Raw genomic sequence first — 12,179 nt, forward strand, 5'->3', positions numbered from 1 at the left:
TTTCTGCTTTGCATATTATCTGCAATGGCTTGGGAATTATTACCCTCAGTCATCCCAGGCATCTCCAGCTGAGTGGAATCATGTAGCCCAATGCCTATCAAGAATAGAGCTTAAAACTGAGTCAAAGAAAAGAACAAGATAAAGGAATCAAGGATAGATTAACATAGAGAGAAGAAGCCTAAGGGATTTCTAAAATACTGCCTTCCAATTTTGAGTAGTAAAGTTATTAACCAGTTGGACAAGAAACAGAAGGGAGCAAATAAACTAAGTTAGAATTAGAAGGATTTCACTCTGGCCATAGGGTGTGTTTTCTTAATGATGTTCTTTCATTCATTTACCAAACATTCATGGAGCCTGAATGCTGGCTGGAGCACTGTCCGAGGTGCTGAAGTGATACAGTGGTAGCCAGTCAGGGTCTCAAGTCCTTAGGGGTTGCCATGTGACGCAGCTGGATTTCAAGGTTATATAACGCTGGAAAAGGTCACCAAAACCGATTAAGGAGTCTCCTTGCAATATCAGGCTTGATAACATTTGTTGCCCTTGAATTATTAGACATCTCTCTGCTGAAAAGAGGAACCAAACAATGTGTCCCTTCAGGTCACTCCTAGCCTTAGGGAGCCTTTATTTTTCGGGTCTTTATGCGTGTGCTGACGTTTACATTTCTGTATCAAGACTGGCTTTTAAGCTACCATTTTTGAACATTTATTCTGTGCCAGTCCCTGGGATAAACACCTTACAAATATTATCTATTCTACCTAATTCTTACTATTACCGGACCATAGACCTGTAGGTATTCTACAGGTAGGAAAAGTGAGGCAAAAATTGCTGAGGCTGGCTTCAAATCTTCAATCCGCCTCCCTTGGCCTCCTCAATGACTGGGATTATAGGTTATGTGCCACCACACCTGGCTTTCTTAAAGGCTCGTTATACATCTTGCAGAATTAGTCCCTGAAAATTTAAATCAGTTTAAATTCTCTTCAGCAAAGTATAAAAATGTTTGGTAATAATTTCAGCTGAACATATTCAGATTTTTCAAAAGTCATTTTACAAGTAAAAAATTACATTAGTGTTTTGGCTGTATTCTTTTACCCATTAATGTGGCTGATTTTTTTTTCATAATTTGTTTGTTTGGCACTGAGAATTAAACCCAGAAGTGCTTAAGCACTGAGCCACATCCCCAGTCCTTTTTATTTTAAAATCTGAGACAGGGTCTCATTAAGCTGCTCGGGGCCTCACTAAGTCACTGAAGCTGGTCTCAAACTGGTAATCCTGTGTTAGCCTCTCTAGTCATTGGGATTACAGGCGTGCACCACCACTTTTAACTAATGTGCCTTCTTTCCTTTGTTATTTTTTCTATTGGTTATTAATTCTCTTATAAGACTTCTTTATTGGTTAATAGAATAAACAGTTACATAGATATTATTATTAATTTTTCAGATACCTTTCAATGTAAGATGCTTTGATGTCTACATAGGCCAATATATCAGTCTATGTATATGTATATTTCCTCTGCATTATCTCTCACTGACTTATAGTTAGTCTTTTGCCATTCTGCCACAAAAAGGTCATCTGTATTTTCTTTGTTTTCTTATTTTAAATATTTTATATTACCATTTAAATTTATCTCGTGTCAATTTTAAATTATGATATAAGATGAAGGGCTGATGAGAATTTATTTCTCAAACAGTTAATTGGTACACCCATTTGAAGAATAATGGATGAATGATCTTTATTGTTTATTTTACTCTTATGAGGATACATGTGTCTTCTATAGAAATCTCTTCTGTTCTACTGTCCCATCCACTGATTCCTGGGCTACTAAACATTTTTAAATAATGTGGAATTTTTTTTATTAGGCAACATGACAAATCTTTCATTATTATTCTTTTTTTAGTTTTTCTACATTTTCTTTATATCCAAAAAAAAACTTGAGAGAAAAAGCCAAACACCAAAGAAAATGGACAAAAACATGACTAAGGATTTCCCTCCAAATAAGACACAAACATGAAAAATACTTATATTCATTAGGAAAATGAGAAGTAACAATTAAAACAACATGATAGGACATAGTAGCCATCATATAACAAAATTTGGAAACCAAATAATACCAAGTATTGGTCAGGATACGGAGAAACAAAGATCATCTTATGCTGCTGATGTGAGTGTAAATTCACTTGGCTACTTTGGAGAACAATTTGGTGATGTCTGATACAATGGAAGTTAATATATGCCATCAATTCCACTTATGGATATATACCCTAGAAAATTTCTCACAGAACACATGCAAAAGAAATCCATGATGTTTGCTAAAGCAACTTTTTTAATTGGGAGAAACTAGAAACAGCAAAAATATCCATTGACAGGAATGAATAATTGAACAAATAAATGTGATGTAAAGCTACATAGGAGTTAAGAATGAATGAAGGTTTTATTTATCTACATTAATAGAACCAAAACTTAATTACAGAGGGAAAAAAAGTAGAATGGGATATTATAACATTACTTATGTAAATTAAATAGTAAAAAATATATATATCATTCATGGTTACTTATCTCACTTTCTATATAATGCATATATATATAAACTAAGTATATTTGTTAAAATAATTGATGCATATTAACATAGAAAATATAATTTATAATAGGGAAATTTGTAGAATAAAATATATCAATACCAAGATTATGGTTCCATTTGTGATACATTGAAATAGTGACAGATACTTCAACTTCTTTCCAATTTTATATCAATTATACTAATACATGTCAATTCTGGATATATATTATATCCTTTTTTAAAACTTTCCAGTATGTATGAAAGTTCTAAGACAAAGATATTTAAAGTCAATAATTCAGACAGAGTTATTGAAATTTCAAATCCAAAAAAATGTGACTAATGCACCTCTCTGAGTTAATTCAATGTTATACAGCAATTTTCTGATACAATTACTTAAATAATTAATTAATTAGGGAACAGATAGATATCTGAACAGATCAATATTTTTAAAAATTCTGACAGGTTACCTGGTTGTGAATATTCCAGGATACATGCAAAAGTGCTACAAATTAGAGCTGTCCACTGTTTTTGAGTTTCCTCAGTTTTGGCCATTGAAAGTGTCACAATAATTTTAATGTCTTGAAAAGCTGCACTGATGGGTAGAGGAACCTGATTGTCTGCAGACTTTATTGCTTTATCTTTTAATATTCTTGTAATTAAGAACAGAATTGTGGGCAGGATTGTCATACATCCTAAAATAAAAACAAAGCAGATTACCTCATAATTACTCAATGCCACTGTAGAAGTTTCCATTCCTTATTTTTTTACAATTAATTATGTTTGTCTTTTTTCCCTCTTCTTTTAGACAGGGTCTCACTGCATTTCTCTGGCTGTCCCCATATCCCTAGGCTAAAGTTATCCTTCTGCCTCAGGCTTTGGAGTAGCTGGGACTAGAGTGCATGCCACCATGCCTGGCTGACTATGGTTTCATATTATTTATTTTCTTTGTTTTTATATAAAAATTGCTACATTACTTTTACTATAATTCAATGTTTGAAAAAGAACATAAGAAATTACCATGTTATTTTAGAGAAGAGAGAACTGATATTTCTTTTTTCCAACCCAGCCATTTTATTACTGCTAATATTTCACCTATTTAGTAGTCCTGCCCTTCATAATGAAAATGAGAAAGGAAGATAGAAAAACAGAAGGAGAATACTACCATATACTTTGAGAACCATCTAAGTTACCTGGTGAAACTTATTAGTAATTCTAAAACATATAATTAACCTTCAGTGTACCAAAGCCAGCCTAATCAAGCCAGGAAAATGAGAAGACTACTGAGGTAAGCAAAGAAGAAATTATAGGATCCCAGAATTTGTGGGTAAAAATTCAACCATAGTGGTGGGGGTGGGGGGCCTGGGGTTGTGGCTCAGTGGTTGAGCATGTGTGAGGTGCTGGGTTTCATCCTCAGCAGCACATAAAAATAAATGAAATAAAGGTATTGTGTCCAACTACAACCCAAAAAAAATAACAACCATCCACTTAACAAAAGAATCCCTTCACTATTCTTATAGGCAGCTTCCTACAAAACTCCAAGGAGAGAAAGTCATTCTTTTTACACATGTAGGGTAACTGTAAGAATAAAAAAATTGTCCCTTGGTTATACTGAAATTTACCAGTATGTTTACTAATAATTAGTTTTACTTTCTAGCAAAACAAGGAAAGTTTGCTTCCATACAACAGTTTTTCAATATCTATTATATTTACTAGTCATGATTTCTTTAGATACTCCTTAGAGTTGGCTATCACTCTCCTCTGAAATTCTTTAGCTTTTCAATGTTGCTCATGAATGTCAACCAGATTAGAAAATAATGAGCTTTGTAATTCTACCTTACTATCTTCCCCAGTCTGCAGTTCTGTCTTGTTTGAAACATATCTGAAAAGACAGCTTAGGTCTTTCATGTTTTGAATCTTTAATCTTTATAGGATCTTAAAAGTACATAAATCTTTTTAAAAGACTAACTTCTCATTCCACAATTGAGATTTAAGAGAAAAATAAATTATAAGTGTTTAAAATTTAAGGCAAGATCACTTTCACTACTGCATATAATGCATTTTGAAATACTGATCAATACTGTACCAGCAGGTGAACAAAGGGACGGTAAATCATAGAGAATGGTGACTGTGGCTGCCACCAGACAAGCACTTTCTTCTGACAGCTGGGATTTAGTGGCTATGTGACTTGGAGAGTCTGACATCAGATGTGGCATATGCCGAACTAAAATGAACATCAATAGCTCCATAGTTGCAAACACAAGAGATTTTCCAGGAATGAGGCCACCACTGTCACCTCCTTCTCCTAATACTGGACAGGACTTTTTTCCATGTCATCTTCATATTAGATAAAAAATAATTTTAGTAAAATTTTCAGCAGAAAATTGAAAATGGCATATAAAATATCACAATAAATACCTTTAAGAAATTCCTTCAAAAGGATTTACAAGTAAATGCCTAAATAATGCTACATGTCTTTCTTAGTATAATTCTCTGTCTTACTAGAATTTTGTGTATTAACTTCTCTAAACAGATGGATAGTTATTTTTTACTTAGAAAATTTTAGGTAATTATTTCCTAATAAAAATAACACATACGCTAGGTTGAACTATGTGAAGTTGACATTTTTGGAGGGGAAAAATGATCAGCTATCAGCAATTTCATTTGGTCCTTTCTAATGAAAACAAACTCAGTTTCAAATTTTCTAAATGTATGATCATTTTCTAAATTATAAACCTCCTGGCATTACTACTTCAAAAATTAGAGTGTAAATAAGGTTTACTTTAAGTTAGTGTGATTTACAGTGCTTACTTAGAGTATTTCTTTTTTCCTGCAAATAATCCTGAGCAGCTCTTACTATCTGTTTTACAACTCCAGTAACCAACAGCTGGATGGATGGTGGGTTCCAGGTCAAAAGGAGATGATGCAAAACACTCAGCAACTCAACACCAATCAGCTATTATAAATTGAATCAAATAAGTTGAATTAATTTTAATTTTAAAGAATAAATGTATATTATTAAAAACTGAGAAAACATACATATGAAAACTAAGTATTTTACAATTAATATCAACATAGAGGACTGTGAAACAAGTAAGAATATTAACAATCCTGGGAAATGGTCACATTTCATTCTAACAGATTTTTAAGCAACAGATGTCTTGAATATTTAAGTTGAATCATTCTCCCACAGGTTAAAAAAATACTTGAGTTAAACATTACTTTTAGAGTTTAGTGCCCTTAAACCAAATCTAAGCTGAGTACTTGAGAGTTGTGTGCCACAGACAACAGGGATTTTTAGAGAGTCCCTCCTCTATTCACCTCAGCAAGGATTACAAACTTTCAGCTTTCACAGGTAATCTGCCAAATGAGTCTGCCTTAAATTTCAAAGTCAGAGAAAGCTCAATAGCAAATAAAGTACCTTTACCTCTTCCCTTAATGTTTCCACTTTATCTAATGCCCAGCTTCTTTCCCAAGTTGATTCATCTTTCTTCATGTGATCCCACCGTTCCCATCCTAGTTGACTTCCCAGGGATTCTTTAAGGATTTCAATCATATCTCATATGTCTTCAACCTCCCTGTCTAGTTAGACTATTCTCCTCAATATAAAGAAAATGTTCAATTCTTTCTTATCCAAAGCTCCCAAAGTCTCTCAGACCCTTTTATCTACCCACATGCCTCCTCTGTCTTGCTCCTTCCTTTCCCAGCCTAGATGTTTCTACTTCATTTACTTTCTCATTCACCCCCCTGATCTTCTACAATCTAGCTTTTACCAACCCAAGAAAATCCTCTGCAGAAGGTCTCTAATAACCTCCTCTGGACCCTTTTCTTTCCTCATTTATGTACTGTTTCTTTAGATGATATAATCTGCATTCTTTTTTTCTTTTGGTACTGGGGATTGAACCCAGGGGTGCTTAACCACTGAACCACATCCCCAGCCTCCTTTTTTTGTTTTGTTTTGTTTTCACTTTGAGACAGGGTCTTACTAAGATGTGTAGGGCCTCACTTAATTTCTGAGGCTTGGTTTGAACTTGTGATCCTCCTACCTCAGCCTTCAGAGTCACTGGGATTACAGGCATTAGCCACCACTCCTGGCCTTATCTGCCTTTCTTGACATTTCTCCCTTATCTTTGATAAACTGTTTCTGTTTTGGGTTTTCTCTTACCACGCTAGAGATCTCCAATGCTGATTTATTTCCTTCCTCTCAACCCTTAAATGGTATTTATCCTCAAGGCTTCAATCTTGATCCTCTTTTCTTCCTCCTTTAATCAGTTTTCCTAGACTAGTATATTATTTCTCTGAAATTATAAAGAGTCACTTAATTGGTCTCCTGCCTCCGTTCTTGTCTCACAAACAACCTTCTACAAGATTGATAGCATGTTCCTTCTGAAAAAAAATCATTCATGTCATTCCTTTATTTAAATATTGTTAATTACTTCCCATCAATTTCAGGATACAGTCAAAATTCTCTTATATGCTAAAAAGAAATCTTCATGATTTGGTTTTTGCCCTGTTGTCCAGCCTCATCTAATAACCTCTACATTTTGCATTCACAGAAACCACACTAAATGACTACAGTGTCCCTGAACTTCTCCTGTTTTCTCATGCTTCCTTAGTTTTTATATTTGCTACTTTATTCTTAGAGGAAAACCCAATTCTTTACTTTGGCCTCAATAATTCCTCAGTAACTGAACGGATAAAGAAAATTCAATGTGGTATATATACACAATGGAATATTATTCAGCCACAAAGAAGAATGAAATTATTGCATTTGCTGAAAAAATGGATGGAACTGGAGAATATCATGCTAAGTGAAATAAGCCAGTCCCAAAGTCCTAAAGGCCAAATGTTCTCCCTGATATGTGGATGGTAATCCACTACAAGGGAGTGTATGGAGAGGAAGAACAGAAGTTCATTTGATTAGACAAAGGGAAAGGAGTGGGGATGGGAATAGGAAAGACAGTGAAAGTTATAAATTGGACATAACTTTCCTAGGTTCATAAATTAATACATGACCAGTATAATTCTACATCATGTAAAACCAAAAGAATGATATCCTAATTAGAATAATATTCCATGTATGTATAATATGTCATGTATGTCTAAAAATAACAACTAATAAATAAATAAGTATAATTCCTCTGTAAGATATGATTCAACTATTGTCTTTCCTGAGGAGATATCCTTCTCAGGACAGTTCCTATTCTAAGAACACCTTATATGTATGAACAAAGTACATATTACATGATAGTTATCACTTAATTTAGAGGCTGTAACATTATGTTTGATTATCTATAGTTTCAAACTGTGTCTGAGGCAGAACAGAAAAAGAGTGACAGCAGCTAGGTGAATAAATACAACATGAATCAGTGCACTCTGACAATGTTGAAATTATAGGACCCAATTTTTTTTTAAAAAGTCCATTTTTCCCACAGTATAGCAATACTTGAATAAAATATCATTAAATCCAAAAAATAGCTAGCTGTGTAATATACTATATTATAACCCAAATGCTCGAATTTAAATATAGTAGTCACTCTTCTTTCATAGATCAAATCTTATAGGTTTAACTATCTGAAAACGATTCTAATATTAATTGTAGTAACTTGTAGTTCAAATTGAAGCACAAATTGAGGCCACAGGGTTGGGGTTCAAACAAGAGTTAATCAGTTATTGAATCCTATACTCACACAGCATATGTTATGTTTTAGTTTTAGATAGAATAAAATGCAAAACTAATTTTGACATAAAAAATTGGTATCAGGTTGGTATTTTATCTTTTTGTGTTTTATAGGAAACTATCCAAGTGACACCATATTGTAGTGGTGATGTCAAGAGATGAACTTTATTATAAAGATATAGAATTTCTAGTTACAAGGAATAACAAATCCAGTGGCAGCTTGGTTTTGTAATATGAATTAAGTTCCCTAGATGTTACACACTGAAATTAGAAAAGGTGGTTCTTTAAATTGTGAATGAGCTATTGGCCACCTCCCAGATTTCATTAAATGAGAGAGAAAACTTTATCTAACATTCAAAAGTGGCATAATTTGGGGCAGGAGTTGTGTTTCAGTGGTACAATTCTTGCCTGGCATGTGTGAGGCCCTGGGTTCATTCCTCAGCACCACACATAAATAAATAAAATAAAAGATCCACTTACAACTAAAAAAATATATTTTTTAAAGTGGCATAATTTACTTAATGGCCTTGTAAGTTACTTTAGCCTTTTACTACTTCAATTATTTCCTAACTCTCAAGTTATTCCTTAAAGTTTTAGTTTTATTTGATTGATGATAAACAAAACAAAGAAGGTATAATGATATCTATAGTCTACTGCTTCCTGGTCATCCAAGATTAAGTACAGAGAAATCTTGAATACTTATTATATATTGTCTTTCACTAATTTAATATATACTACTGTTATTAATTAATACAATATATATTTACTATCTGATAACATTATACTAATATAAATATAATTAAAACAAAGTATATAAATAGTTATTCATTTTAGAAATACACTGTACTTGATCTTCTGTGATATGGAACCCTTCATTTTAGAAATACACTGTACCTGATCTTCTGCAATATGGATCCGGGCACAAGGAGAATCAGCAAGGTGTGCAAGGCCTGTAGACATGTAGTAACATGCTCCACAGGCTTCTCAGGTCTTGGGGAACAAAGAAACTGTATACTCACATCTGAAATACACAGAATAGAAATTGATAGAAGACACTTTATGTTGTATTGGCATCACGTTTTTCCTCTATTTTTCATATAGATTACTTTAACCTACATTTATTTGTTAAAGTATAGTTCAAAATGGTTTCTAAGCTAAGCATTCAAACTGAACATACAGTTGTAGCATTGCATTGATTAATATTCAAACTAACATTTCTATTTCTGGGACCTTTTAAAATTACAGTATAGTAAAAGTAACTTTATGAACATTATAACATTACACTTTTCATTTAATAGTTGCCAAGAAATTTTATATGCAAACCAAGTTTTCTTTTTTTTTCTTTTTTTTAATTTGTTGTTCAAAACCTTACAAAGCTCTTGACATATCATACTTCGAACAATAGTTTCAAGTGAGTTATGAACTCCCATTTTTACCCCAAATACAGATTGCAGAATCACATAGGTTACACATTCACATTTTTACATAATGCCATACTAGTGACTGATGTATTCTGCTACCTTTCCTATCCTCTACTATCCCCCTCCCCCCATCTTCTCTTTCTATCCCATCTACTGTAATTCATTTCTCTCCTTATTTTTTCTTCCAATTCCCCTCACAATCTCTTTTATGTAGTTTTAGAGGCCCAATAAATGTCATGGGTAAAAAGTGCTATTTATGTGTATGAGGTTAAGGTTTTGGAAATATTTCACATTTTTATTTATTGAATCTACTGATAAATTCTACAATTATACCTTTCAAATTGTGGTCCTTTTCTATCCCCAGAAAATAAGAAATCACTAAAATCTTCATTAGAATGTATAATTTTTTAAAGAGAGAGAGAGAGAGAGAGAGAGAGAGAGAGAGAATTTTTTAATATTTATTTTTTAGTTATTGGTGGACACAACATCGTTGTTTGTATGTGGTGCTGAGGATCCAACCTGGGCCTCACACACGCCAGACGAGCGCGCTACCGCTTGAGCCACATCCCCAGCCCAATAAATTTTTAAACACTAAAACATCATGTAGAAAGTAATTGTAAATTAGAATTCTTTAAATTTTTAAACTTTTTTTCTTTATGGGATGATGATTTGTTAAGTGCCAAGTATAAAGATAATCTGTTGTAGAATTTAAAAAATTAAGTTTTTTTTCTTGCAAATTATTTAGTATTGCTCTGTGAGTGAACATGACATCTACAATTTTTAAAGAGTAGTTTTAAATAATTTTTAGGTAAAAATTCAGCTAATTTATAAGATGAACTAAAAATCTTTTTATGATTCTTTCTTTGAATTGTGCTGTACAAAAGTTTCCCAAAGCATTAAAGTGAAAACTTGAATTTTCAAAAGTGATACATCTTGAAATATATTAATATGACACTCTACCTAAAATCAGATGTATTTGGTCTTTGTTAATTTCTGGCAAAGATTTAGCAGTGGCCATTGCTCCTGATGCCTGGTTTAAACTGATGGGTGCAGAACGTTTTTGTAAACCAGACACTGCTGCTTCTGTGAATTCTGCACACGTAAACCCTTATCTATTTAACCAAAGTGCCACCGCATGAAGAATTGGGGCCCAGGGATTCTGATAATGAAGTCTAGCTGTATCAATAGTCTCAGGAGTATAAAAAGCTCTACCTGTAAAACAATCAAATCAATTAAAAATATCACTTTCTATTACAAGTGTTCACTCATTTATAAATAACTAAACTTAAAAAACTACTTTTTTAAATTTTATTTTTTTAGTTTTAGATGGATAAAATATCTTTTTTAACCCAAAAGAGTCATCTGGCCAAAGAATTTCTCCTCTCCCAACTAACCACTCTCTATAGCAACTTTCCTAAAACATAATTTTAAAGATTCTCTTTTGCCCAGTGCCTGCCTCTCCCTCACTAATACCTGCTTTCCACCTTTTCCTGTCCCGGGCTGGCGCCATTCAGTAGCCATACCTTTTCCTATCCTGTCTTCATAGGATCCACCTCCTCACAGTCACCTCTCTTTCTACCATAACCAGGGAATGTGTTTTTTCTGTTTTTCTACTCTTTTTCTCCACCTTCTCCCACTACCAACACTGGGGATTTTCTCATCTCTCTTTGCCATAACAATGAATTCAGAAACAAAAACCACTGATACTAACTAACACTAACTAACAAAAATGTTTTGTTTCCTAACAGTTGGAAAATGTCACAGTGGCATAAACAGTAGAAATATGAAACTCCCGCTGGTATTGAATGGAAGGAGATGTCCATTATCTAACACAAACATTATCCCTCACTTTTGCAGAGGGATCCTGTGACTTTGGGTGGGATGTCTCCTACACTTTGATCTTTCCTTCATTGAGAAATGGATGCTTCAAATTAGTTTTTCCTTTGGGTAATGATGACACTGATTTGAAAAAAAATACAATAAAACGTCAGATTTCAAATACATGAGAATGAAATCTTTGGTGTTCCTCATCTGTAAGACAAGAGGCTGACACTGTAGATGTCTCCGAAGAACATAATCCAGCCAGGGTTTCTAAGAGCACTTCCTACTCAATTGGGTTCCCATGAGGCTGGACTCCTGCTCATTCAAGGAAGACCAACAAATGCTTACTGAATTAATGGAGCAACCAATCATGTTCTTTCAAATCACCAGGATTTCCTGACACTCTGGATTTTATGAGTACAGAATGAAGTGTGGAATACTTAATAAATAAGGAACAGTAAACTTGAGCCCCAGAGGTAATAAATGGATTTCAAAAGTCTTTAGAAGGACTCTAAAAAATATTATGTGCTGATCTGAGATCTTCAGTGGCTCCTGAAAGTGACTGTATTTGTGCAATTAAAATGATATATCAAGAATAAGGAGTGGATGCAGAACAGCATGAAAAAAAGGACAGGTAAAGAGAACAGCAGAATATGCTGCTGCTATTCTGTCCTTGCTGATGGCAGCAGCAGAAAATAAAGAACTG

General features: G+C 33.5%; 1 long non-coding RNA gene across 2 annotated transcripts in view; it reads right to left on the reverse strand.

The window, feature by feature from the left end:
* Positions 1–2,122: 2,122 nt before the first annotated feature.
* The window catches only part of LOC144372412 (uncharacterized), a 66,309-nt gene continuing 56,252 nt past the window's right edge, over positions 2,123–12,179 (reverse strand). Inside the window, exons 3-4 of one of the 2 annotated variants that reach the window (XR_013432434.1) lie at positions 9,126–9,252; positions 2,123–5,507 (exon numbers count right to left, since the gene is read on the reverse strand). This is a non-coding gene — a long non-coding RNA (uncharacterized LOC144372412). Of the gene's footprint in view, positions 9,253–12,179 lie in introns of both variants that reach the window. The other variant, XR_013432433.1, reaches the window with a different exon arrangement.

Source organism: Ictidomys tridecemlineatus, unplaced genomic scaffold (assembly GCF_052094955.1).
Source record: "Ictidomys tridecemlineatus isolate mIctTri1 unplaced genomic scaffold, mIctTri1.hap1 Scaffold_102, whole genome shotgun sequence".
NCBI lineage: Eukaryota > Metazoa > Chordata > Mammalia > Rodentia > Sciuridae > Ictidomys > Ictidomys tridecemlineatus.